The 24991-nt window shown below is 47.6% G+C and overlaps 1 long non-coding RNA gene across 2 annotated transcripts; it reads left to right on the forward strand.

Annotated features, from left to right (window-relative positions):
* Positions 1–24359, forward strand: LOC123330427. Of its 2 annotated transcripts, XR_006546355.2 has the most exons (4): positions 1–2336; positions 15825–15908; positions 17587–17785; positions 23940–24359. It is a non-coding gene; the product is annotated as an uncharacterized LOC123330427 (long non-coding RNA). The 2 variants fall into 2 exon arrangements; XR_006546354.2 differs by lacking the exon at positions 15825–15908 and having other exon boundaries at positions 12–2336.
* The last annotated feature ends 632 nt before the right edge of the window (positions 24360–24991 follow it).

Consider the following 24991-nt stretch of genomic DNA (forward strand, 5'->3'; position numbering starts at 1 on the left):
TAAGCTGCTTTTGAGCCAGCTGATCAGGACCGCTCTTCAGAATCACAATTTAACTGCTCTGCTGCGTCCATTGTTCCGTGCATGGAGGCAGCTGCCCCCCTGGCCATCCCACTTGGCACTGCGGCAGTGATTAATAAGGACATTCTGCATTCACGGGAGGCCTCTCAGCCAAGGCCTCCGAGTACTTTGCAAGCATTAATTAAGCTTCATGGCTGCGGCTCAGGTACACGGGGGCCCTGGATTCACTCTCCATGTCTTTAGCTGATGCAAGAAGACACCAAGTCTCTCCCCTAGCAAGCCCTGGCCTTCAGCCTGGCCAGGCCCCAGTGGGCATTCCTCATCCCTGGGGTTTGACCAGAATCATTTGCAGAGAAAAGACTTCCGCTTGTTCTTCCAGACTTCAGAATAATAGCCAGTACTTAGAAGCCATTTCCCATTTGAGTTAGGTCCAGGCCAAGAGCTCCCTGGCTGGGCGCTACCTGGTGCCCACCCCCTGGCCCATCTCAGTTAACGGGGAGCCAATGTAGCCCACAGCTGGCTCCTTCCAGTGTGTTGAAACCCACTGTGCTGTACATGGGGCCTTCGGGTCAGGCCTGGCCCTGCACCACCTCTGCAGTGTCCCCACCCTTCACTCCTGGTTCTACCCTCAGATGTCTGCCGCTTGCCTACTGTGGCTCTGACATCTGGAGCTAGTGCGGAGGTGGGAAGAGACCACATAACTCAGGGTAGAAAGCTTGGGCTTCTACCCAAGGATGTGGGGGAACCACAAAAGGGATGGGCAGGGTCAGATTTATGCTTTGAGATGACGGTTCAGGGAGACATGTGTGGGAGGTGAGGGAGGGGGAGGCCAGAGGTCGTGGGGCCAAGAGGAGGCCGGGGTGATGAGCCAGGGGAGCAGGGATGAGACTCTAGTGGGCCGTGTCAGTGGAGGGAAGGAGCTTGAGAGGCGTTTAGAGAGGAGATTTTTAACTTTTTAGTTTATAATGGAGTATAGCCAATTAACAGTGACAGTTTCAGGTGGACAGCAGAAAGATTCAGCCATACATATACATGTATCCATTGTCCTCCAGACTCCCTTCCCATCCAGGCTACCACATAACATTGAACAGAGTTCCCTGTGCTTTACAGTAGGTCCCTGTTGGTTATCCATTTTAAATATAGCAGTGTGTACATGTTGATAGAGAGGAGATTGACAGGACTTCGTAACTACCTGGAGGCAGCATGAGAAAGGAGGAGGATCCCTAGACGCCCCTCTGGGCTATCAGATCCATTCCACTGGGCAGTTATGCCCTCCGTGTCCAGCACTGGGCTCAGGGAACTTGTGACCAACTTGGCATTGTTAGTGCAGATGGGCTCCCCCAACTTCCCCAGTGAAGTCATGTCAGAGGGAGCAACCAGACCCAAACCCCTTGCTGTCCCCTCCCATCTCCCAGGCACCATCCTTTCTGGCTTGGCCAGGGATTGAGGCCCAGTACTGAGCACTCATCCTCCACTCCTGGGCTGTGGACATGCCAGGCCACCCCTGAATTGACTCACGTGAGTCTGGGGGTGGGCATTTGTCCCCCACTTGGCTGATGAAACCAAGGCTCAGGGGTTAAGTGACCTGCCTACCTGGGCTGAGTGGTGGCCCCTGAAAGGTGTTCATGCCCTCATCCCTGAAACCTGTGACTGCGTTACTTTACCTGGTAGAGGGAACTCTGCAGATGTGATTAAGTCAAGGATTTTCACCTGGAGAGATTACCCTGTGTTATCCAGGGGGCCCGATGTAATTACAACGGTCCTTGTAAGAGGAAGTGGTAACGCCAAAGGTGGCAGAAGGAGACAGGCAGATAAAAGCAGAAGTGATGTATTTTAAAGATGGAGGAGGGCACCATCAGCCAAGGAATATAGGCAGTCCCTAGAAGTTAGAAAAAGCAAGGAAATGGATTCTTCCCTGGAGCTTCCAGAAGGAGCGGCAAACAGCTGACACTGATTTGAGCCCAGAGCTTATTTCAGGCTTCTGACCTCTGCAACTGTGAGATAATAAATTCCTCAGCATCGTCCAAGTACATCAGAAGTTCCCAGTAGGAGGTATCGTTTAATCTGGGCAAGAGAAGAGGTTTGTTTGGATTCTGCTCAGGCCAACACAAAATCACAATCAGCCTCTTTCCTTGCCCAGAACGGGGGAAGCCATGGGTGCCAGGCCTGGCCCTGGGCAAGACAGAGGGATGAGCCCCCTGGAAACGGGCCGGAAGAGTGTGGGCGACAGAAGATAGGAAGGTACTCGGAGGAGGAAAACGAGAATTTCACCATTGTCACAGAAGTATGAGCCCCAGTGGCTTGAAGTGCCGGGCAAGGTGAGAAGCGGTGGGGAGGAGTTCCGGTTGCTACTGGTGGTCTCTGCCATAGGTGGATGATGCCAAGGATCTGCAGAGAAAGGGGTGGAGGCAACGTCCCCTGAGGCACAGATCTGAGATGAAGGCAGATTCCTTCCCCTCAGTTTAACCTCCAGGGAGAGAAGAGTGAATCTCTGCCTCCTGTGGACTAATCTGCCACAGAGAGGGAGGCAGAGGTGGGAGTGCCTGGGTGGAGCCACACTAGTTCTTCATCAAAGTGAGGGGGTTACAGTTAGGATTTCTGAGGCCCCTTTCCAGCTTAAAGTGTCAAATTCTCTTTGACAAGGAAGTTTCTTTTACCATTGTACATATACGTGGACCTGCCCTGGTCTATAGGGCTTTGGTTATGATTAATCACATTCACACTGTCCTGGGGTGAGGGGCAGTTTGTGGTTGTTTGCAAAGTTAAGAGTTCATTGATCACAGCCTCTGAGGCTGGAACTGGTATTGTCCCATCTTGCAGTTGAGGAAACCAAGGCTCAGAGAGGTGATGTGTTTGGGTCAAGTTAGTTGTCAGAGCCAGGATTTTTTAAAAAAAAAATTTATTCAGGCATTGGTTGCAGCATGCAGGATCTTTAGCTGTGGCATGTGAGATCTAGTTCCCTGAGCAGGGATTGAGCCTGGGCCCCCTGCACTGGGAGTGTGGAGTCTTAGCCACTGGACCCCCATGGAAGTCCTCAGAACCAGAATCTTGACTGAGCTTTTCTGGCCTCCTTATGACACAGCAGGGAGCTTGAAGAACATCCTGTTCAGGCCTGCTCTGTGACCACACCTGGCAGGGCTCCAAACTTGTCCTGGGATACCTCTGCTTCAGGCCTGGACGGGGGGCCTTGGCCCACCCCACTGTTTACCTGCTATCAGATATTTCTGAGCTTGGCCCTGTTCCAGGCCTTGGGGAGCCCTAAGCATGAAGGAACAGGCTGACAGATGCAGCAAGTCATGGAAGCTGGCATGGGCGGCCCTGGAGCCCAGCAGGGCCTGAGTGGGGGCTGCTGTTCAGCGGCGTTGGAAAGACGGACCATTCAGAGGTCTCAGTAGAGAGTGGGGCAGCCCACACTGGGGTGGACGTGGCCAAAAGCGTGAGGGTAAGAGGTCGAGGTGACCAGGGACTGGGAAGCACTCCTGCTCAAAGGGAGGCAAGCCCTCCCTGCACAAAGTCAGACGATCTGGTTCCACCTTCTCCAGATGTTGCTTTCCTTACTAGCCCTTCCCTTTGCTCCATCAGAGGAAACCCCTACAGAGCCCTGGCTTCACCCTTCAGGGATTCAGGTGTGGGTTTGAGGTGGTGGGGAGATGCTGGGCCAGCACACACAGAAGCACAGCAGGTTGGTGCCCAGGGCCAGGGGGTGATCACCGCCCTCCCGTCCTGCCACGGGGACAGCTGTCTCCTCTGACCCCTTTCTTTGGCCGGGAGCGCTGCGATGTCCTTATACCACTAGAGCGGCTCTGTGTGTACATGACATAATATCACTGTCCTGCAGATGCTGTCTGGGGGCTTTGAATCTTGCACCTTCCCGCAGGGCATCAGCCCTGCTCTACTGCCCACTTTGCTCGCCCTTCCAGGTGGTGTCATGGGGGCTGCAGGGGAGTAGGCCTCTCTGGAGACCCTTGTGACTCCTGGACACTACATGGAGAGCATTGGTGGTGGGTGCCAGGGGTGTGTGGCATCATGGAAGTCAGGTTGGACCCAAGTGTGCCATGACTGGTAAAGTAACTTCACTTCTGAACCCCAGTTCTCTCATCTATAAGATGGTTGAGAGGAAGAAATGAGAAAATTCTTATAGAATGTTTTAGCACTGTTCCAGGCACCCAAAAGCTCAATAGATGCTATGTAGTTCCCCTGCAAAACTGTGGCCCTGGTGACTCTTGTAAACCAGAAGAGATCCTTAAAAAAAACAGTCCCCAATAAAGGGTACAGAAATCTCACAAGACAGGGTGGAAGAGGGGCCTGGGCCTCAGCCGATAGAATGCTGTCCATCATGGCATACCACCCCCACATCATCCGACAATAATAGGCTTAGAAGGGCCAGAATCAGAAACTCTGGCTTTACACTCTTGGTTGTAGATTCTCAGCACACAGAACAAAAAGATAATCCTCATGGATGTCACTAGAAGTGGCCTGCAGTCAAGGCTGGAACTAATGAGGGGGACCTCCTCTATTGAAAAGAAGTAGGATGCTTTGTGTATGGATGTGAGAATTGGACCATAAAGAAGGCTGAGCACCAAAGAATTGATGCTTTCAGACTGTGGTGCTGGAGAAGACTCTTCAAAGTCCCGTGGGCTGCAAGAAGATCAAACCAGCCAATCCTAAAGGAAATCAATCCTGAATATTCATTGGAAGGACTGATGCTGAAGCTGAAGCTTCAGTACTTTGGCCACCTGATGCTAAGAGCTGAGTCATTGGAAAAGACCCTGATGCTGGGAAAGATTGAGGGCAGGAGGAGAAGCGGGTGACAGAGGATGAGATGGTTGGATGGTATCACCAACTCAATGGGCATGAGTTTGAGCAAACTCTGGGATATAGTGAAAGATGGAACCCTGGAATGCTGCAGCCAGTGGGGTCACAGAGTCGTACACTACTTAGCAACTGAACAGCAACAACCCTGATGCTTGGGGCAGATGTAGTATAGGCAGGAGCCCTGCAGGCCAAGAGGGTCTCTTCCAGCCACAAGGTTCAAAGAGTCTATGTGAAGAGTCAGTGGCTGGGTTTCCCCCAGTGGGGAGGGACAGGGACCAGCTTCCTCATCTCCCCAAGAGAACCTTTGGATCTGGGGGACATGGCAGGAATGAGAGGAAACTCAGCTGGATGCCAGGGGGACAGAGGGAGGCCCCTAAGGAGCCAGAGATCTGGCCACTGGAGCAGATCTAGGATGGGAAGAAGGCATAACAAAAGTCTGGGTGGACAGAGGCAGGAAGCTGGAGGCCCTGTGGGAAGCAGCAGATCCTAAGCTCTTTGGATTGTTGGAGCTGTGAGAAGACTTCCTCTATGCTGGGAGGCTGGTGGATACTAAACAAGATGTTTGGACCAGGCCCACCCCTGGCTAGTGCCCAGTGGCAGGGATTTGGAGAACAGGCAGCCCTGCTGAGTGAGGGCAATGCACACGACCCAGAGGGGATGCACCGAGGGGTGCCAGCCCCTCTCTTGTCTTACACTGCAAAGAAGGCAACTGCACGTGTGTCCCTGAGGTTGATGATGTACCACCAGCACAGAGCTTGGCATTTGGGGGTGCCCAGAGGAGTGCTAAGGGGGTGGGTTTGACCAAAAAAGGAATGGGGACCCCTGGTACTGACCATGGACTGGATTTTTCTAAGGAAAATCTTTAGAGTTCAGAGAGTAGAACAAAGTTAAAAATAAAAGAGGGTCTATTTTAGGCTCTCTTATCTATTGCACTAATCATCCTGCCCCGTTTTTGCAAAGTGCAGAGCATAGTTCTAAACAGGATTTTTCTATGATCAGCCATTCAGGCAACATGTGTGCTGAGTGTCCAACGTTTCATGCAGAACCAGGTTCCAGGGGGGCCAGGCATAGGTACACCCACAAGGAAATGAATGTTGACTCGATAACCTCATTTGGTCTACGACAACCCTGTCAGCATGGGGACAGGGCACTGGGAGAAGAGGAAACAGCAAGCAGGTTGGCCAAGGTCAAACTGATAAGCAGTTCATGATCAGACCAGGAAGTCCTCTGGCTTTCCCCATGGCCACCTCAAGCTGACTGCCAGCTGGCCCAGCAGCTCACCATGACTCTTACAGAAGTGACTCACTGATGGCATTTCCAGTGGCAGCTGCTGAGTGTCCGAGGGAGAGACAGCCTTCAGAAAACATGCAACAATGAAAAGCTCCTAACAACTGATATAAAATCAATCCAATGAGGAAATAGCACCCCACATAGAAATATCCCCGAGAGGCTGAGAGACAGATCTACACTCCTCGAGACTCTTCCTGGCACGGCCCTTGCTTCCCAGTTGTGGCTGTGCCTGCGTTTACATCCACCAGCCAGACTTGGGCCTCAGCCCTGTGCTGCTCACCGCCTTATTAATAAGAACAACAATACATTTGAAAATTTCCCTCTGCCAGGTGCTTTAAACCTGCTCATTCAATCCTCCCATCAATCTGCTTAGGTCCATGATTTTTACCATTTCACAGATACTGACAGTCGCTCAGCTCCCAAGTTTCAGAGATTTAAACTCTGTCTGATTCCAACAAGATGGCCTTTCTACTTCTCTCTGGTTGTCAGACTTGAAGGTGGCAGGGAAGAGCTGGGAAGAACTGGGAACGTGTTTAGTGAAAGAGGCCCCTAAGATATCCTGAGGCCCTGGGCAGCACTGTCCGATAGAGCTGTGATGATGCAAGTGTTCTGTGTCTGGGCTATCCACATCGGCTGCCACTAGCCACGCATGGCTATAGGGAACATGAAATGTGACTGAAAAACTGCATTAAAAAAAAATGTATTTATTTTTGGTTGCCCTGGGTCTTTGTTGCTGCACATGGGCTTTCTGCTATGAACAGAGGCTACTACTGTGTTGCGGCGCGTGGGATTCTCATTGCAGTGGCCTCTCTTGTTGTGGAGCACGGGCTCTGGGGGGCACAGGTTTCAATAGTTGTGGCTCGTGAGATCTAGAGCGTGGGTTCAGTAGTTGTGGCGTATGGGCTTAGTTGCTCTGTGGCCTGTGGAATCCTCCCAGACCAGAGATCAAACCTGTATCCCTTACATTGGCATGTGGATTCTTACCCACTGTACCACCAGGGAAGTCCCCTGAGTTTTTAACTTATGCTAAATAGCCATATGTGGCTAGTGGCTACTGTGCTGGACTAATACTCACCGAGGGCTGGGGGCAGAAACCAGCAGGATGGCACTAGATCAGGATCTGTGCAACTCGTGCATTTGGGTCATAGGAACAGGACAGGGAATTGAAAATGGCTGGGGCCCAAGCTGGCATGCCGTGAGCTCGGGCCTCAGTGGGTGAGGCCTCTGCAGTCACCTCTAGGTGTGGGAGCTGAGACCTTAAATCACAGAAAGGAGGGAGGGAGGAGTGGGCAGGGAGAGGCGAGAGGAGGGGCTTGGAGAGTGGAGGCAGGTATCAGAGGAGTTCATCCGAGGACCCAGTCCCTTGTTCTCTGAGCTAACGCCCCATGAATGTGAAGGAAAGAAGTCTTCTCAGTGTCAGCTAGTGGTTCTGCCCCGAGGGGAAGCAGCTTCCTGTCCCTCTGCCAGGTGCCCTAGACTTCTTGTGAGCTGTGTGCACCTCCGTCCACATCCTTTTCCTTTGTTTGCTTTGGAGCATCCAAGCAGCCTGTGCCTCATCCTGGGAGCTGGAAAATAAACATCACCGTGGAGACAAACTCACTTGGCTCCACTTACAGTGGCTGACGGCCTGCGATTTTCTAATTCAAAGGCCCTTTGCTTCTGTGAACATTGCCCTAGAAGCTTTGCCCAAGCATTGCCCATGGAAAAAAATATTGGAAGCTGAGGGCAATAAACTGCCCTCAGAAAGACTTGGGAAGATCCCTGACAAGGCATCAGAGGCAACACTCAATAGGACAGCCTTACGGGCTGCCTCGGCCACTCGGCTTTTGGTTTTGCAAACTGAATATGCCCCTCCACCAGCTTCTGCTGCACCCTGCAGATGTGGGGGTGGTAGTGCAGTGCCAAAAGGACCTGAGCAACTTGCTGCAGAGGGGCGTCCTTGCCGTGGGCTTTCAAGGGCTGGGATGGATTTACCCTTTGTCCTCATGCTGCCTTGAGCCTCGATGTCTGGACCAAAAGGGCAGGAGGTTGATTGCAGCACTAGTCACGGGGAGTAAAGGGCCTTCCCAGGGTGTGATGCTAGACTTGGGACATCCAACTCCTTTCCTGTTCTGATTATGGAAGGAGAAGAAGCAGTGTTTGGGACGTTTACAAGACCTCCCTGAGGTTCCCACACCCTGGAACTTTCCATCTGTGCTTGAGCTTGGACTAGGGGCTGGAGAGGGTCAGATGAGGACACAGGTGGCCACGCTGCTATGTACAAATAACCCAGAGCAGGTCGTGATCAGTCAAGCTGTTGATTCTGGGAACTACAGTGAGGTCAGAAATCCCAGTGGACAGTCAGAGCAGGCTAGCCTGCCCCAGCCAGGGGAGCCTCAATGATGTGCCCAAACTTGGCTGCCCCATGAGAGGTGATCCCTCTGTTATGGCTGCACAACAGGTGCCGAAGATGAGGCAGACATGGGTGAGGGTCTAGGCTCCTGCAGGGTTATGGATCTGGAGTTGGTCCTGGTCCACCAGGTGCCCCGAGGCTAGGATATAAGGAAGCTAAGAGCTGTGTTACTGGAAATCTGGGCTCCTATGTAGGAAAGCCAAGGCTGTCTGCTTTACTGCTGGACGTAGTAGGTTCAGCCCAATCTGCCTGCCAGACCCTGCACTTCTGGGGTGAAGCTCAGTGTAATAGGGGCTCAGATGGTAAAGACTCTGCCTGCAATGTGAGAGACCCAGGTTCAATATCTGGGTTGGGAAGATCCTCTGGAGAAGGAAATGGCAACCCACGCCAGTATTCTTACCTCGAGAATCCCATGGACACAGGAGACTGATGGGTTCCTTGGGGTCACAAAGAGTCGAACTAACATTTGCACTTTCACTTACAGAGCCAGGTACCAACCAGTCAGAACCACATGCAGGCAGGTTCATGCTCTGTCCTGGAGCATGGTTGTTCTAAAAACTCCACCAGCCTCTGTGTCTGGGGACCAGGGAACTCTGACTGCCCTGGCAACCTTGGTGCCTGACTGGATTTCCTGGGAAGGCTCTGAGTGGGTTGGGGGATGCTGGGCCTCGGAGCTACAACACTGATTCCAGGAGAACCGTCATTTCTGCTCTCAGTGGGAGCTCGGTGCTCATGTGATGGCCCCTTCCTTCCTGGCCTGCAGTGAAGCCTGATCAACTACAGCCTGGTTGGGGATGAGCAGAGCTGTGTAGCTCAAGGCTGACACAGGCCTGTCCCAGTTCTCCTTGTCAACATGAGTCTCTACCAGCCCCTTGGGCTATGCCCTTCCCAGTTCTTTTTCCAAATGAAGAACTTGAGGACTAAGGGAGGAAGCTCTTCCTGGACCAAACAGTGGGGCCCATCTGAAGTTGTTGTTTAGTCTCTAAGTTGTGTCTGACTCTTTTGCGACCCCATGGATTGTAGCCTGCCAGGCTCCTCTGTCCATGGAATTCTCCAGGCAAGAATACTGGAGTAGGTAGCCATTTCCTTCTCCAGAGGATCTTCCCAACCCAGGGATCAAACCCAGGTCTCCTGCTTGGGAGGCAGATTCTTTACTACAGAGCCCCCCATCTGAAGAGAGTGGAGTAATTTCTGGGTCTGCAGTGAGGAAAGGAATTTAAAGTGGGGCCAGGCTTCCAGGGTGATTGTGAGAGGAGACAATACTAGCTCTCCTGCCCTTCCTGCCAGCTCCTCTACCCACATAATGCTACCTCCCACTTTCCCCTTCCCCTCTCTCCCTTTCTTTTTCTTTCTGGGAATGCACAGGAACATTTCCCAGAGAGAACACGTGAAGCTCAGCAAAGCCCACTACAGTGTCCCTCTGCAAATATTTGGAGCAGCTGCTTTCTTTTGCCTCCCCAGTCACGCTTTTTATCGACTGCAATGCCAGGGCCACAGCTTGTGATTCTGTGGCGAGAATCAATTTCATAGATGTCAATAAACTAAGAGGAGGATTAATCCGGACTCTGAACATGACAGCTATTTTGGGTCAAGTCTACATTTCACTCCTGAATGGACTCTGGCTTACCCCTCCTTTCCCTGGTTCAGCTCCTTAGGTTTCATTCTGAGTCCACACACTGAGTTGGCCATGTGCCTGTGTGGAAGCCCTGGGCTAATTTCCAACCTTGGGGGCCTTTCCCCCTGTCACCCCTACTGTTCAGCATGAAAACCAAACATTATGGAAGATAATTTGGAAATACGTCATGTGGAATTGTGCCTGTCTCAGAGCAACAAATTCTGTTAGGTTTCCCCCTTCGATCTGCACCCATGTGTGTGGTGGCTGGACCTGGGAATTCTCTTTATGGTCTATTTATTCAGTTAATGTTAGATGCAACTCTGTGTGGCCTTTGAGTCTTCAAGAGCATCATTTCCACTGGCTGCAGAATGTCGTGTCGAGTGGGTAGACGTGCATTATTTAATCACTTGTCTTCTGTGCACATTATTGCTGGAAGCCAGGTCACCTGACCTGATTTTGGCTCATAATACACATTTGCCAGTCCCAGTGCAAGGAGGTGCAAAAGTGGGGCCAGATTTCAGATGCATTTATTCATGAAATATTTATTAATTGTCAGTTAAAGACCAGGAAACATGCCACAGGGGAGAGAACAAGGTTTAGGGGAGTAAGAAATGTGGCCCTAGACACCCAGTGGCTTGAGAGTCTGGTTGGGGCATGGAGACAGCACACCAGGTCTCACATGATGGATGGATGGATGGGGGAGGGGGATGGATATTAGGGCTTCTGCTCCCTAGGGAAGTTATATTATAGCTGGTTCTGAGAAACTGGGTTCTCAAATAATTGGGACTTATCTTTTAAACACTGATGCATCCTCACTGAGTTTTTTTTTGTTTTTTTTTTTTTAAGCAACTAGTTTTTTGGGTTTTTTTTTTAAGGTTTATTTTTGACTGTGCTGGGTCTTCACTGCTGCTCATGGGCTTTCTCTAGTTGGAGTGAGCAGGAGTGACTCTAATGGCAATGTGTGGGCTTCTCACCGCGGTGGCTTCTCTTGTCGTGGAGCATGGGCTCTAGGCATGCAGGCTTCAGTAGTTGCAGTGCACAGGCTCAAGAGCTGTGGCTCATGGGCTTTAGAGCACAGGCTCAGAGGTTGCGGTACATGGTCTTAGTTGTCCTGTGGCATGTGAGATCTCGCTGGATCAAGGGTCAAACCCGTGCCTCCTGCACTGGCAGGCAGATTCTTCACCACTGAGCCACCAGGGAAGCACTACCAATTTGTTACTGATGAGAAAAGTAATAAAGTTCGAAACTATCTTATTGGGTTGGCTAAAAAGTTCATTCGGGTTTTCCATACCATCTTCTGGAAAAACCTGAACAAACTTTTTGGCCAACCCAATACCTAAAAAACAAACAGGCAGACATTCTAGGAGCTTTTCCTGTCATCACTTCCATTTCAATCATGTGCCTACTGATGGTTCTAGAGTAGGAAGGGAAAGGATGTGGAGGTCGAGCTGTACTTGGAGAAACTGGGGTAACTGGGACTCCCCTCCATCGTGTGCATGGGCTAGGGCAGGGAGGCTGCAAGCCACTAATATGAGAATAGTAACTGCTTTTCACGGAGCTCCTGCTTCAAGACAGACACTGTATAATGCACTTTATATGAGCAAATATGACTCTATAACAGTATTTTATGGTAGAGATGATTCTTTTTATGATTAAGAAGAGTTTGTGAATTAGAAAGGGCTTCTCAGGTGGCACTAGTGGTAAAGAATCCACCTGCCAGTGCAAGAGACAAGGGTTTGACCTCTGGATCTGGAAGATCCCCTGAAGAAGGAAATGGCAACCCCCTCCAGGATTCTTGCCTGGGAAATCCCATGGACAGAGGAGCCTGGCAGGCTACAGTCCATGGGGCCCCAAAGAGTCAGACATGAAATGATTCCCTAGAGATGACTTCTCTTCTCCAAACCAGGTAGCTGCATAGTATTTCATGTAACCCCCTTTCTAAAGAGGGATCCCATGCATCTTTGCCTTTCAGAATAAAACGGTAACTGGATAGCAATCTAGACCTAGGAATGCAAGAGAAATTATATGGAATAATTTTAGAAAGCTCTCTTAAAGTCATTTACTTTCCAATGAGAGTATGTACTTAGAGCTGAAATTGATAAGCATGTATGGTTAGAATTAGTACTTAAGTTTATTTTGGTCATTTTCAAAAGAGTCTGTACCTTTAAATTACCATACCACATAAGTGGGCTCACAACCTGATCTCATCTCACTCGCTTTGCCAGTAGATTAAAGACTAGGCTATTTACAGACTTCCTACTCTGTCTTGAAAAGTCAGGAGGCCAGACCAGAAACCACTGCCCAGCAAATCTTGGTGCTAGATCAAGGTCTATGCACTGAACTGGCTGCTAGATGTGTGTGGTGAGCAGAAGGGGATTTGATGGACCCCGGGTGAGCATTCCAAGGGGTAGGGGAGCCTGGACCTAGTTTTTACAATTTGACCGTTGTTTTTCTTGATTACTGCAACAATATATTCATAGTCCTATAAATCAGAACCATAGGTTTTGTTTTCAAATGGGCCTTGCTCATGATGATGATTTATTCTGAGTCTGTCATGAAACCTACATCTGATTGGATGATGAAATGCTCTCATGACCACCCCTTGGGACATCCCTGCTTCACACTCAATCAATCCTGCCCCGCATTGTCATATGTTCAGAGGGGCTTCAGTGGCAGTTTCCTCTGAAGTTATGTCCACCACACCTGACCCCCACATATAGTGTGACATCCAGTCTGTAGGTTGATGTACTTGGAACTTTGATGAATTTGGAGCTAGAGATGAATTTAGGAGTCCTTGGCATATGGAGGGGAGCTACACATCTCTACAAGAATAGGTGAGGGCACTTCCCTAGCTGTCCCGTGGCTAAGGCCCTGAGTCCCCAGGACAGGGGGCCCGGGTTCAATCCCTGGTCAGGGAACTAGATCTCACATGCCACAATGGAAGGTCAAAGACCTGGCACTGCCAAATAAATAATTTAAAGATAAAAAGAGTAGGTGAGGTCACCAGGGGTGTGGGCAGAGGGGGAAAGACTGGGATCTGTCTTGGGGCAGCCATGCCTGAGCTGTCAGTAGAGGGCGGAAGGGTTGAGGCACAGAAGAGACGGTTGGGGAAACACAGTGCCTCAGGGCAAAGAAGCAGAGGGTTTCAAGAAGGGAGTGAGCAGGAGGGCCCAGCCCAGAGGCCAGGGCTCTGTGGAGCCTGCTGGGACTCCCTTTGCTGCTTTTGTTTTTTAAATTTTACCCAAATCTTGGAAATTATCAATCCTATGCTGTGGGGAGGAGTCTTACAGTTTGTTTTTTTCCAATTGTTTTTACATAGTCATTAGAATATGATATGATCACTAAAGAACATTTGGAAGAGAAAGTGGAAAGTTAAAATTTTAAATACTTAATTTCCACCCTTTTTGAACACACTACATGTTAACATTTTGGTACATTTTCTTTCAGCGACTTTTGCAGGTTTTCAGTGGTTTTTAAAATTGCAATTATAATTATACCATATATATATATTTATACATAATTTAACATTTATACCACAAGCATCAATCTAGGGTTGGTCTTTTAAAACATGGCCAACATCATTCATACTGCTACAAAGGTCAGCACCCACCTTTCAATTCAATCATCTTCATTAAATTCCTCCTTTCTGTTATATTTTAGTTACTTGATGTCAGGTACTGAGAGTAGTATGTAAATTTATGCCCACAACTGTCTTCATCGTGTATTTCTGATGGTAACAGGTTTTTGCCTCAAGTATTTTGATGCTAAAATACTAAGTGTACAAATGTTCAGAACATTTATGCTTTCACAATTGCTCCTATGAATATAAAATTACCCTTTTTATTCTGCTTGACGCTGCTTTTTGCTTCAAATTGTGCTTTGTCTGACAGAGCCTCTCACGCTTTTTCTTTTGTTTGCATTTACCTGGTATAGCTTTGCCTACTCTGGAATCATTTTATTTTAGGTGAGTCTCTTGTATTTGTTTAATCCGGGAGCCTTTGTCTTCTAACAAGGGAGTAGGAAAGACTTTTCATTTATTGTCCAGTCATTGCGGGTGGCCTTCTGTCATCTTGGTTTGTGTTTTCTGCATTTCATTTCTTTTCTGACTTTTGTGAGCCATAGCTGATGCTTTCTTTTGCCTTCCACAGTGATCTGGAAGGGAGACATCTTGTTTCTCACTCCACTGGTCTGCATCCTTCGGCCTCCAACAAAGTGTTAATTTGTCTCTGTGTTTGGTTTGTAAGCAGCTCTGCTTATCTCAGCCTGGCCCTTAGCATCTCTGGGAGGTGACACCCTCTGCAGAATGGCTGAAAGGCCCTCTGTTGATTTCTTTGTTTGCTCACTCTGGGAAGGGAGTTCTCGTGTAGCTGGGCAGGAGCTTCTCTCCAGAGAAGGTGCCCCATGTTTCCAGCGAGATGGAGGGACCATCCAGGCTCTAGCCAGCGGGGGGTGGGGGGGTGATGATGGTGATGGGAGAGGGCAGGAAGTGTCATTATTGCTGCCTGTGGAAGCCTGGGGAAGAAGTGCCTATTGGCCTTTGGTTGAGAAAAGTGGCCTGAGCAGACCCGGCCCAGCTGGCAAGGGTGAGCTCTCTACAGAGAGAGTGTCCCAGGGCTGAGGGACCAGAGTGAGGGTGGGTGGGGAATGGCAGACCAGAGCTGGTGGGGTCTGGTGTAGACAGGTAGTTCAGGGCCTGTCAGTCTCCAGCATGAAAATTCTCAGGCACATAAATTTTTTTTATATTCTTTTCCTAAAATTGAAGTATAGTTGATTTACAGTGTTGTGGGCACATAAATTATTATGCTTGTTTTGGGAATTCCCTGGCACTCAGTGGTTAAGACTCATGCTTCCACTGCAGGGGACACAGGTTCAGTCTCTGGGGAACTAAGATTCCACATGCCAAAAAATATTGTGCGTGTGTGTGTGTAGGGCCAGGGTAGGTGTGCTTTTTAAGACTTGTAAATGGAATTTCAGTGAGGGCTTTCTCAGGGCCTCAATTTGTCTTCTCTCTTAATCAGGTATTGCTCCCAGGTATTCTATGGGGTAATTAACAGCTTTAAATGACTTATTTGAATTTAAACACTCTGGTATTTTTTAAATTTATGCAAGAAAGTTGCTCCTCTGTATCCCTTACCACAGAGATGCCAGTTCCAGAGATGACAGTACCACAGCCACAGATGGGGGAGGGCTGGGGTCTGGGAAAGGCAGGTGGGGCTGCTTGGGGAGGACAGTCTGCCAAGGCCAAGAAGGTCTCCAGAGGGAGACAGGCTGGACTTCACTGTTGTCCGTTTTTTGCTTTTCCCAGCTATGTAGAGAAGTAAACGGATTTCTTTGGAAGGAATGATGCTAAAGCTGAAACTCCAGTACTTTGGCCACCTCATGCGAAGAGTTGACTCATTGGAAAAAGACTCTGATGCTGGGAGGGATTGGGGGCAAGAGGAGAAGGGGACAACAGAGGATGAGATGGCTGGATGGCATCACTGACTCGATGGACGTGAGTCTGAGTGAACTCCGGAAGTTGGTGATGGACAGGGAGACCTGGCGTGCTGTGATTCATGGGGTCACAAAGAGTAGGACACGACTGAGCGACTGATATGATCTGATCTGATCTGAAACGTGTGTGTGTGAACAATGTGATGATTTGATACATGTATATGTTGTGAAATGATTATCACAAGGCTTCATCTTCTGTAGGACCTGAGAGGCGAGGGTGGGGCTATCCTACCACCAGGGATCCTCTGCCTGACAGGACCCAGGCTTTCCTCAGAGTGGCCACAGGTCAGAAGACCAGCTGGTAAAAAGGGGGGTGCCTGCACTGGTCAGAGCTTTGACAGGGCCAGCCTGGCTCCTGGGGAGGGTGGTGAGCCAGTAACTACTCAGGAGAGCTAGACCGTTTCCATCAGACACGAGAGGCTGACACCTTACAAACACCATGTTTCTTCGGGACCAGCACCTCAGCTGATCCTCTGGGAATGCTTGGAACATTTAAGCCAGAATCAAGAGGTAGCATCATCAGGGTCTAGTACAAGCAGGTGCCAAGGAGGGACAAAGCCACGCCTGGCCACTGGAGTCAAGGTCATCAGTCTAATCTCCCTGCTGCTCCAGACCCACATGATCACAATGGCTACTGTCCAGCTCTTGGAGCATCAGATGAAGAAACTGAGGTCCAGAGATGTAGACGACATATCCAAGGTCACTCAACAGGCTGATTCCAATTCTTTACAGTATTTCAAAATATTTTGACGCATTCGCTGTTCTTCTTCATATGAATTGGTGTAAACCCTCTGACTCAGGTGTTAATGTCCAGACCCAACAAGCGTGTGTGTGTGTGTTTGTGTATGATTCCCGCTGTCAGTGATAGTCGTTCCTCTTCTGTGTTTCCAGTGCTGTCTGCTCATCCCTCCATCATACCATTTATCTAGCTGCACGGGAATTATCTGTGTTTGTCCTCCTGACAGGAGTGAGTACCTAAAGTACTTGGTGCTGTTTTTTATATACAGTAGGCACACATGAATTTTGTTAAATGAATGTTGATGAATTCACTGTCTACTCACTATAAACAGGTAACCACTTCTTGGCTCTATTAAATATGCAATCTTTCTATGATCAATTAATTGAAAATTATGTTCTTCTGAAGGTTAATAACTGAAAAATTCTGCTAAGCTGACTGAGCCTGTGAGGAGCATAGCTGCTAGGGCCACACTGCTTCATGGTGCCCCTTGTGGCAGCATGCTCTAATTGCAGGCAAAGGGTCTCAAGAATAGGTCTTTCAAAGGAGACATGTAAAGAAAAAACATTTTTGCTGAATGTATGCAACAGGTTTCTGAAATACACCAGCCTATGCCTCTTTTGCCCTCACTCTGCTACCCTAGAGTCCATAGTTGGAATCCCAGCTGCTTCGATTTGGTTAGCAATATTTCTAAGATACCGGTTTGGCTCAGCAGCTGGGCTACAGGTGAGGCGGCACTTATAAGTAAACAACACAAAGTAGCCATGTTCATTTTCACATTTCCTACTTTGTACTCCATGTTCTGCTTTAGATTCAGTTAACCCCCTAAGGACAGGGACTGTGTGTCATTCGCTTCCATCTCTCCAATGCTTAGTGCAGGGCTTAACACAGAGTAGCTGCAGGTGCTGTGCTGGGAATGTCTAAGAATTGGCATGTCAGAGCCTGGGGGTCAGAATGATCAGGTAAAAGAGACCTGGCTGGGAAGCTGCTCTGAAGAAACTACAGCTCTACTTCCTGAAACCCAGCCATTCCAAACATCCCTGCCTTTATTATTATTCTGACTTCTCAATTTGATGTTATTCTTCAGAAGTCACCATTCCACTCTGTCACACTCAGTGTGTGTGGACACACATTAATCATTACTGGGGTCAATGACCAGATGAGCCCTTAACATTCCATTACCACGTGTTTGTCATTTCTCATTAGAGTTATGTTTGTAATCGCTAGGGACTTCTCCCTGGACAACTTGTCAAAATCTGCATGGCCTTGCCAAACCGTGGATTTATCCTTCCAGAAGCGTGGAGGGCATCTGGAACTCGCATGACTTTCCAGAGGAAACGCAGTGCAGCACCATGATCTCTTTCATCTTCTATCATCTTACACATCAAAACTCCCCCTCCACTCATCAAGGGACTCTTGCATAGCTGTGAGCATTACCTCCCTACTGCCTCTCACCCTTCACAGAACCGCAGATGCCTCTTGCAAGAAGTGCCGCATCCATGTCCCTCTCCCTTCCTGCCTTTGTTTTCCATTGTTATTAGAAGCGTAGCCATGGAGAGAAATCTGGTGGTCAGAAGCGACTGCAGCCATTAGAAAAGATAGATTTTCCTTTTCATCTTACTAAGGAGAATGGGGTCTGGTGTCTAGTCCCTGCGGTTTGCAGAGAATAAGCTGAACAATTTCAAGATGGCAAGTCCCCCCCAAAAATCCCTTTTTGTGAAACAAGCTCTTTGCATGGGAGTGGTTACTGATTGACAGATGCTGCATCCAGAATGGGCTGTGGGATTTACAGTGACCCCAGTGCAGGCTCTCACAGCAGCCACTCTGGGAGACAGCCCTTCAGGGCTGTCACTGGAGAATCATGAACCAAAGGATAATACCACCTGCCTCCTGGAGCACAGAGAAAAGGTCTCAGCCCAGGGGGCAAACCTTCTGCCTCCTCCTTCACAGAAAAAGCCCTCCTTAGCTTTATGCCTGGACTTGGGCACTCTGCTTAGAATGTGTGCTTCCTGGCAGCTCGTGCTGCCTGTCACTTGACACAGGCAGCGATCCTTGGAGCAGACCTCCCACCCTTCTCCTGCCTAGGGCTTTCATGAAGACTGAATGAGAGAAAAGTCCTTGCATGTTCTCTAAAAAGCAAAGAGCACTGGTAGGAATGCTGGATGAAGTGCTGTCTGGCCACACCCTCCACAAGCTCTGGCTTTGGGTACGCTTGATGAACACATTCCATACTGCAACAAAATGCCCCATTTCAGTGAGATACCCCAAATTGGTAGTTTCAGATTTTACAACCCTTTCTTTGTCTATGAACTTCTTTTTGGCCAACACTTGTTAGCCATAGATCTTCTAAACCCTTATTTCCAAACATCCATTTCCTACTGAAACTCTCTTCTCCATTTCAGGGCCTCCAGAATACACCACCAGCATCCCCAGCCCTGTTTCTTTGGTCACAGCTTTTCCCTGCCTGCCCTCCCCACCCTGCTTACCCTTCAGAGCTTCTCCATGTTGTCCCCACCCTTGAAGACCAAGCAGAAGACCTCGCCTCAAGCTGATCCACAAAGCACCCTGCCCTCCTTCAAAAGAACTTATTGTGTTTCTGCTGACCTTGAGCCAGGGAGGCAGTAATCACACTGGTTAAGAGGAGGCTCTGCAGTCAGGTTGCCCACTTCTTACTGCTTGTGTGACCTTGGGCAAGTTACTGGAAGTTCCTGGGCATTGCTTTCCTCAGCTATAAAATACGGATAATAACAGGAGCTCTTTTCTGCATTTAAAGGGCTGAGCACAATGCCTGATGCACTGTAACCACTCAGTAAAGGAGAGTTAGCATTATCCTAAGAATTTTCTTTATATGTTGCCATGTAAGGTTGTAACAGCCCAGGAAAAGTAGATTTCATTGCCCCAGATGATGAAAATGAAGCTCAGAAAGGTTAAAGCACTTGCCCAAGGTCACATATTTGGTCATGGAGCTGAGATGCAGAGTCAGGTATGTCTGGTTGAGATCCACAGCTTTTGCACTGCCATAGCCAACCCACCTAATAGGCCTCCTGTGGCTAGGTCAGCCCTTATTCCTCAGTTTACCCTTCATGTGGGCCTTCCTTCTATCCCCAGCCAGACCCTGGGTTCCTCCAGAGCAATGTTTCTCAAATCTCCTTACCCCAGTTATGTATCATTCAGTATCTGTTGAGTGGACAAAAAAGTGAATGGATGGGGAAAATACATTTCAAGACCAGACTCTATCCCCGAAGAACCTAGCCCTGGTACTTAAGTCCATGGAAGTCAGGGGCCTCTCAACAGAACCAGGGGTGAGCCCTCCTCCAGGCTCTTCTCCACATCAGCCCACTCACCACCACTCACCACACTGATCCAGGATTTCTGACTGTGTCTCTCTCCTTCTAAAACACCTCCAGAAATTCCTGCACTTCCCGTGGGACTAGTCTATAGGAAGGAGTTTGGTTCCAACACAGTCTGTTAACATAAGTCTTCACTGAGCTTAACATGTATTTCTTTGATCTGGAAGGCAAACGTTTGGAAAAGAGATGGTCAAGGATAGCAATGATGTACTCCCTCAGAGCTGTGAAGTAAAGGGACCACGGCCACATTCTCCTGGGGCTATGGTTTCTGGATTTACATCCCTTTATTTTTAAAGTAAAACTGCATGTAAAGTGCTCTAAATACTAATATCAGACTGTTAGAACTTTAAATATGGCAGAATGATGTCCATTTTGCTGCTTGCCTCACCATCCCAGACACAGAACCTCATGTGAGTTAATGGACAGATGAGAACATGAAAGATGGGGAGGTGTGCCCCACATTATTGAGACCCAATGTTTTGGTGTAGACATAATCAAATGAAACTGTCCTTTAAGCCTCCTGGGGACCAAGCAAAGATAAGGAGTGAAGCAGTAGCATTATCGAGAAGACCATGCAGGTTCTGATTAGAAACTTTTCTGTTATAGAACACCTGAAATCCCAGCTAGTCATAGCTGTCATTTTTTGAGTGCTTAAAACTCCGTGTCTTGATCAAGGCCAATGGGTGGCAGAGCAGCTTTGACCTCATGTATGTCTGACTCCTGTCCAGCATCTTTTTCCTAAAGCACAAGGCTCTCATTTCCCCTGAGGAATCTTGGAGTCCAAGAGACTTAGAGCTTTTCGGTCATCTGTTATACGTACCCTCTAATCATCCTCTTCCTCAACTCGTTAGCCAAGGTCAAGCCCTGTGCATAATTCAGTTAGCTGATTTGTCTATTCATCGTATGCTTATGTAAATGGCTTGAAATATTTCCCCAGTATTCTTTTTTAAATATTTATTTGAATGGAGAATAATTACTTTACAATATTGTGATGGTTTTTGCCGTACATCATCATGAATTGGCCATAGGCATACATGTGTCCCCTCTCTCCTTAAGCCCCCTCCCACCTTGCTTGCCACCCCATCCCTTCAGGTTGTCACAGAGCACTGACCTTGGGTGCCTTGTGTCAGCATCAAACTCCCACTGGCTATCTGTTTTACATATGGTAATGTGTATATTTCAATGCTATTTTCTCAAATCATCCCACCCTCTCCTTCTCCCAATGAGTTCAAAGGTCTGTTCTTTATGTCTGAGTCTCCTTTGCTGCCCCCTCGTAGGAACACTGGTACCATGTTTCTAGATTCCATATATATTCATTAAAAATATACAGTATTTGTCTTTCTCTTTCTCCCCTAGTATTCTTATTGGCAAGAAAATGGGGCCTACATCAAGGTAATTCATGAGCTCATACTTGCAAATGTTTTCAATCATGTTTTAACTAGTAGTAAATCTTTTGCTTGATTTATCTGAAAATTGCTTGTTTCTCTTTCTCCTGCCTCTGTCTTGTAAGATTCTATGAACCCCTTCTGATGATAACAGCAGCTAAGTAAAAAGAAACAAATGAAATTAATTTTAATATCGTTTATTTAACTGAATGTATCCAAAATGTTACTATATTTTATCCAAAACATTATTGAGCTATTTTATATTTTTCACACTAGCTTTTCAAAATCTGATGTATATTTTATACTTAAAGCACTAGTCTCAATTCAGACTGGTCATAGCTCAAGTGCTCAGTCCACATATGGCTATTATACTGGACAACACAGATATAAATAGGCATTCTCCTTTTCCTATTTCATCTATTTGTTTCTATTTCAACTTTAAATTTTGGTTTTGCATTAGGATTGGATCATAAAAGGCTACCTTAATGGAAATGTGTCCTTTGGATAATGTAATAAAACATAGCAGCTGTTTAGGACAGGAGAAAGACCATACCTTAAAAGAAAGTGAAAGTTGCTCAGTCGTGTCCCGACTCTGTGACCCCATGGACTATACAGTCCATGGAATTCTCCAGGCCAGAATACTGGAGTGCGTAGCCTTTCCCTTCTCCAGGGGATCTTCCCAACCCAGGGAACATACCTCAGGAGTTATAAAATCTAGGTTTCAGTTCTCACAACTAACTGGGGCTGTGGCCAGTGGCAACACTCAACTTCCCTCAGCCTCTTTCCTCATGTTGAAAGAGAGGTGATGGGGACTTCCCTGGCAGTCCAGTGGTTAAGACTTCATGCTCCCAATGCAGGGCGTGCAGGTTCAATCCTTGGTCGGAGAACCAAGATTCCACATGCCATGCGTGTGTGGCCAAAAAAAAAAAAAAAGATGATGGTTTGTGATTACTGTTTCTTTCCATTTCTAAAAATCTCTTTCTGCTTACTGCACACACCCTTTCCAGGGTTTCTGCAGCCGTTTCCTCTTTCCAGGCACAATTTTTGTGTGACAGGGCTTATCCCAAGCTGGAGTAATGTGATCCCTATGCCCAGCTCTGTGCCTGGCATGCTGCAGGCACAAGAAATGCTTGTTGAGTGAAGGAAAATCCAGTTCTCTGAGGGACCCCTGGGCCTCTTGGTTTTTGCTAGAGTAACTATAGCAGCCTTAGCAATTAATTATACTCTTATTTCCTTTCTCATATTAGCCTAAAACCCTGACAATCTAAGCTTTCTGAAGGGTAATAGCCAGGATTAGAAACCATTTCCTGATCCTGTTAGCCAAGGAGATGGTGCTCAGCTATAGGCATGGCTGCCTGGAGACCCCCGCAAACGGTCTCCCTCTTATTACATGCTGTTCTGATGCTGAGGAGAGTTAATTAATGACTCTAAATAAGAAAACAATCAAATCTGTCTGCAGTCATATGAGTCAGAGCGGACCCAGATGGGAGCCAGTCCTTGGCCTCCAAGTGCCCTGGGGGAAAGCAATAGCAGCTTTTGCTCCAGACGTCAGAGCCCTGCAAAATCCCAACCTAGAAGGGGAAGGAGTTGCTCAAAATGTCTTGGAGAACCACCATAACATGAAACAGTTTCTTAAAAGGCCAGCCCCCTGCCTGGGTGTTGTGCATACTGAGCTCTAGGGAGAGGAGAAAAAGCACAAGCCTGTTTCTCTCTCCTCTCTTTAGACACCCAAACCTGCAGCAACTGCACGGGCAGTTCTCAGGCACAGGCCTCCTGTGTGTGTGTTGCAAGACCAGGGCAATTGGCATTGCCACCTGGAGGATATGTGGCTTGAAGCCTGTCAAGCCCCAAACCTGCCCACCTTCAGGACTCCTGTAGCCACATATGGAAGTGGAACATTGGTTGTGATGACATGAGGGCAGAAATGCAATGTTTTCCTGAGATTAGGTGAGGCTCAAAACAGTGAAAAAATTTATTTTTGTGTTAGAAAGTTTGATGTGAAAAATCTGAGAGTGGGAATGGGTGGAAGAAGCCTCTTAATATCCAAGTGTTCTCAGCACTGGAACAGGATGCTAGCCGATAAAGATAAGCCCTACTTCTTTAGCTCTATATGAACTCTGTTGAATAATAACAGCATCCTCATGGTTCTCTCTCTCTTCTTGCATGCTTGGCTTCCTGTGAAACAGTTCCATGCTGGAAAGAAAATCCTGCACCACTGGCCATGAGGGCCATATACCTTTCTCCTTCTTTGGTAATCAAGTTCAGGTTAGGAGCCCTTTGTCAGGATAAAATGTAATATGTATGTGACAATACGCTTGCACAGTTTGAAAGGACTCTGTGATTTATGTCTGAATCTTAGTTGGGCCCCAATTTAATTCCTGTAAAATTTGGTTAGAATATCTTAGAGGACACGACAATACTTCAATATTTCTTTTACAATAGCAGTAGGGAAAAAATTAGTGGTAAAGAGGAATCTCTGGAGTTTTAAGATTTCCAGATTGGAATATAAATGTTGCTCCTTCTGATCTGTATAACCATGGGCAAACCCCTTTCCTCTCGAAGCTTCATTTGCTTATCTTGAAAGTGGGAATAACACCACCACCCACCTCATAGGACTCTGAGAATTAAATACATTCTTACATGTGAAGAGCCTGACTCAGAAATGTTTCCTCTTATTATTAGCCTGCAATTCTTTAAATAGGGACTGCTGGTGGGTTCATTCAAAGTGATGCAGTAGATCATCTACAGCTATGTTCTGTGACCAGCTGTGGGGAAATCCTTACAGAGGCCTTGGTTCTCAGAGTTTGCTCCTACTCCATGCCCTAAAACTCTGCTTTTTCTCTAGGTGGGCTGAGGCCAGTGCTCCAGAACCTTGGACAGCTCCACTCCTTACGGACTGCTGAGCGCCTTGAGGGAGCATGAAGGACTTGGGGGATTTTCCCAGAAGGGCTGCATTAGTGTGGGGATTTAGGGATCCCAAGGGCCTCAGTCTCACTCCCAGAAAGTGTACCAGTGACTGCATGTTCAGATTCTTCAACACAACCAGCCCTCCTGGCAAATTCTGAGGAGCCTCTCCTCCTCAGAAACCCTATCCATAAGAGTTACCAAATCATCAGGGCCTTTCCTTCTCTCCTAGGAACTCCAAGGATTTTTTTTTTTCCCTTTTTTGAGCCCAAGAAGAACAAAAATACCACCCACATCTTCCTGTATCCGCTGATATTTACTTTGTTTGGCTTCAGTACAAGGATTAAACCTTCTTGATTAACCTTGAGTGAAAGTAATAATGTATGAGTGTGAAGAAAGGCTTTATAAGACAGAGACTCATGTATGAATTTAAAAAAAAAAAACATAATGTCATTGCCTGTATGTGATGTTAAGTGACAATCTCTAATCAGGATAAGCAGGTAGTTTAATTTATGAGATAATTTATCTTTTCACTCTCCAGTGCAGAACACAACACACATACACAGTCACCTTCTGAACAGGCAAGGAAGAGATTAAGTCCTATTTTTACTTTATGATACTGAGTCATGTAGTTCAATGCAAATCACACGGATGCCAAAGTAAGAACAATACCAGGTATTTAAATATCTCTTTTACTTTAAGGAGCACTGAAGAGTTTGTGGCTGCCTGAAATCACATTAGAGCAACTCCAGGAGGGGAGATGTGTGTCAGCAGGTGGGCATTTAAGACTGAGCATATCCCATCCACCCCCCTATTCCCATCATTAGGCCTGGAGGAGCCAGTGTTTACTAGTTCTTTGCATTTAAAAATAGCACCCTGATACCTGGGTCTGATACTTTCTAGGCCATATTGTTGATGAGAAAAAGAAAGTATATGTTTGAAAAATATGCTTTTGATTAATAATGAGGAAGAGGGGAGGATAGAGGTAGAATA

Source organism: Bubalus bubalis, chromosome 18 (genome assembly GCF_019923935.1).
Source record: "Bubalus bubalis isolate 160015118507 breed Murrah chromosome 18, NDDB_SH_1, whole genome shotgun sequence".
In the NCBI taxonomy this organism is placed as follows: domain Eukaryota; kingdom Metazoa; phylum Chordata; class Mammalia; order Artiodactyla; family Bovidae; genus Bubalus; species Bubalus bubalis.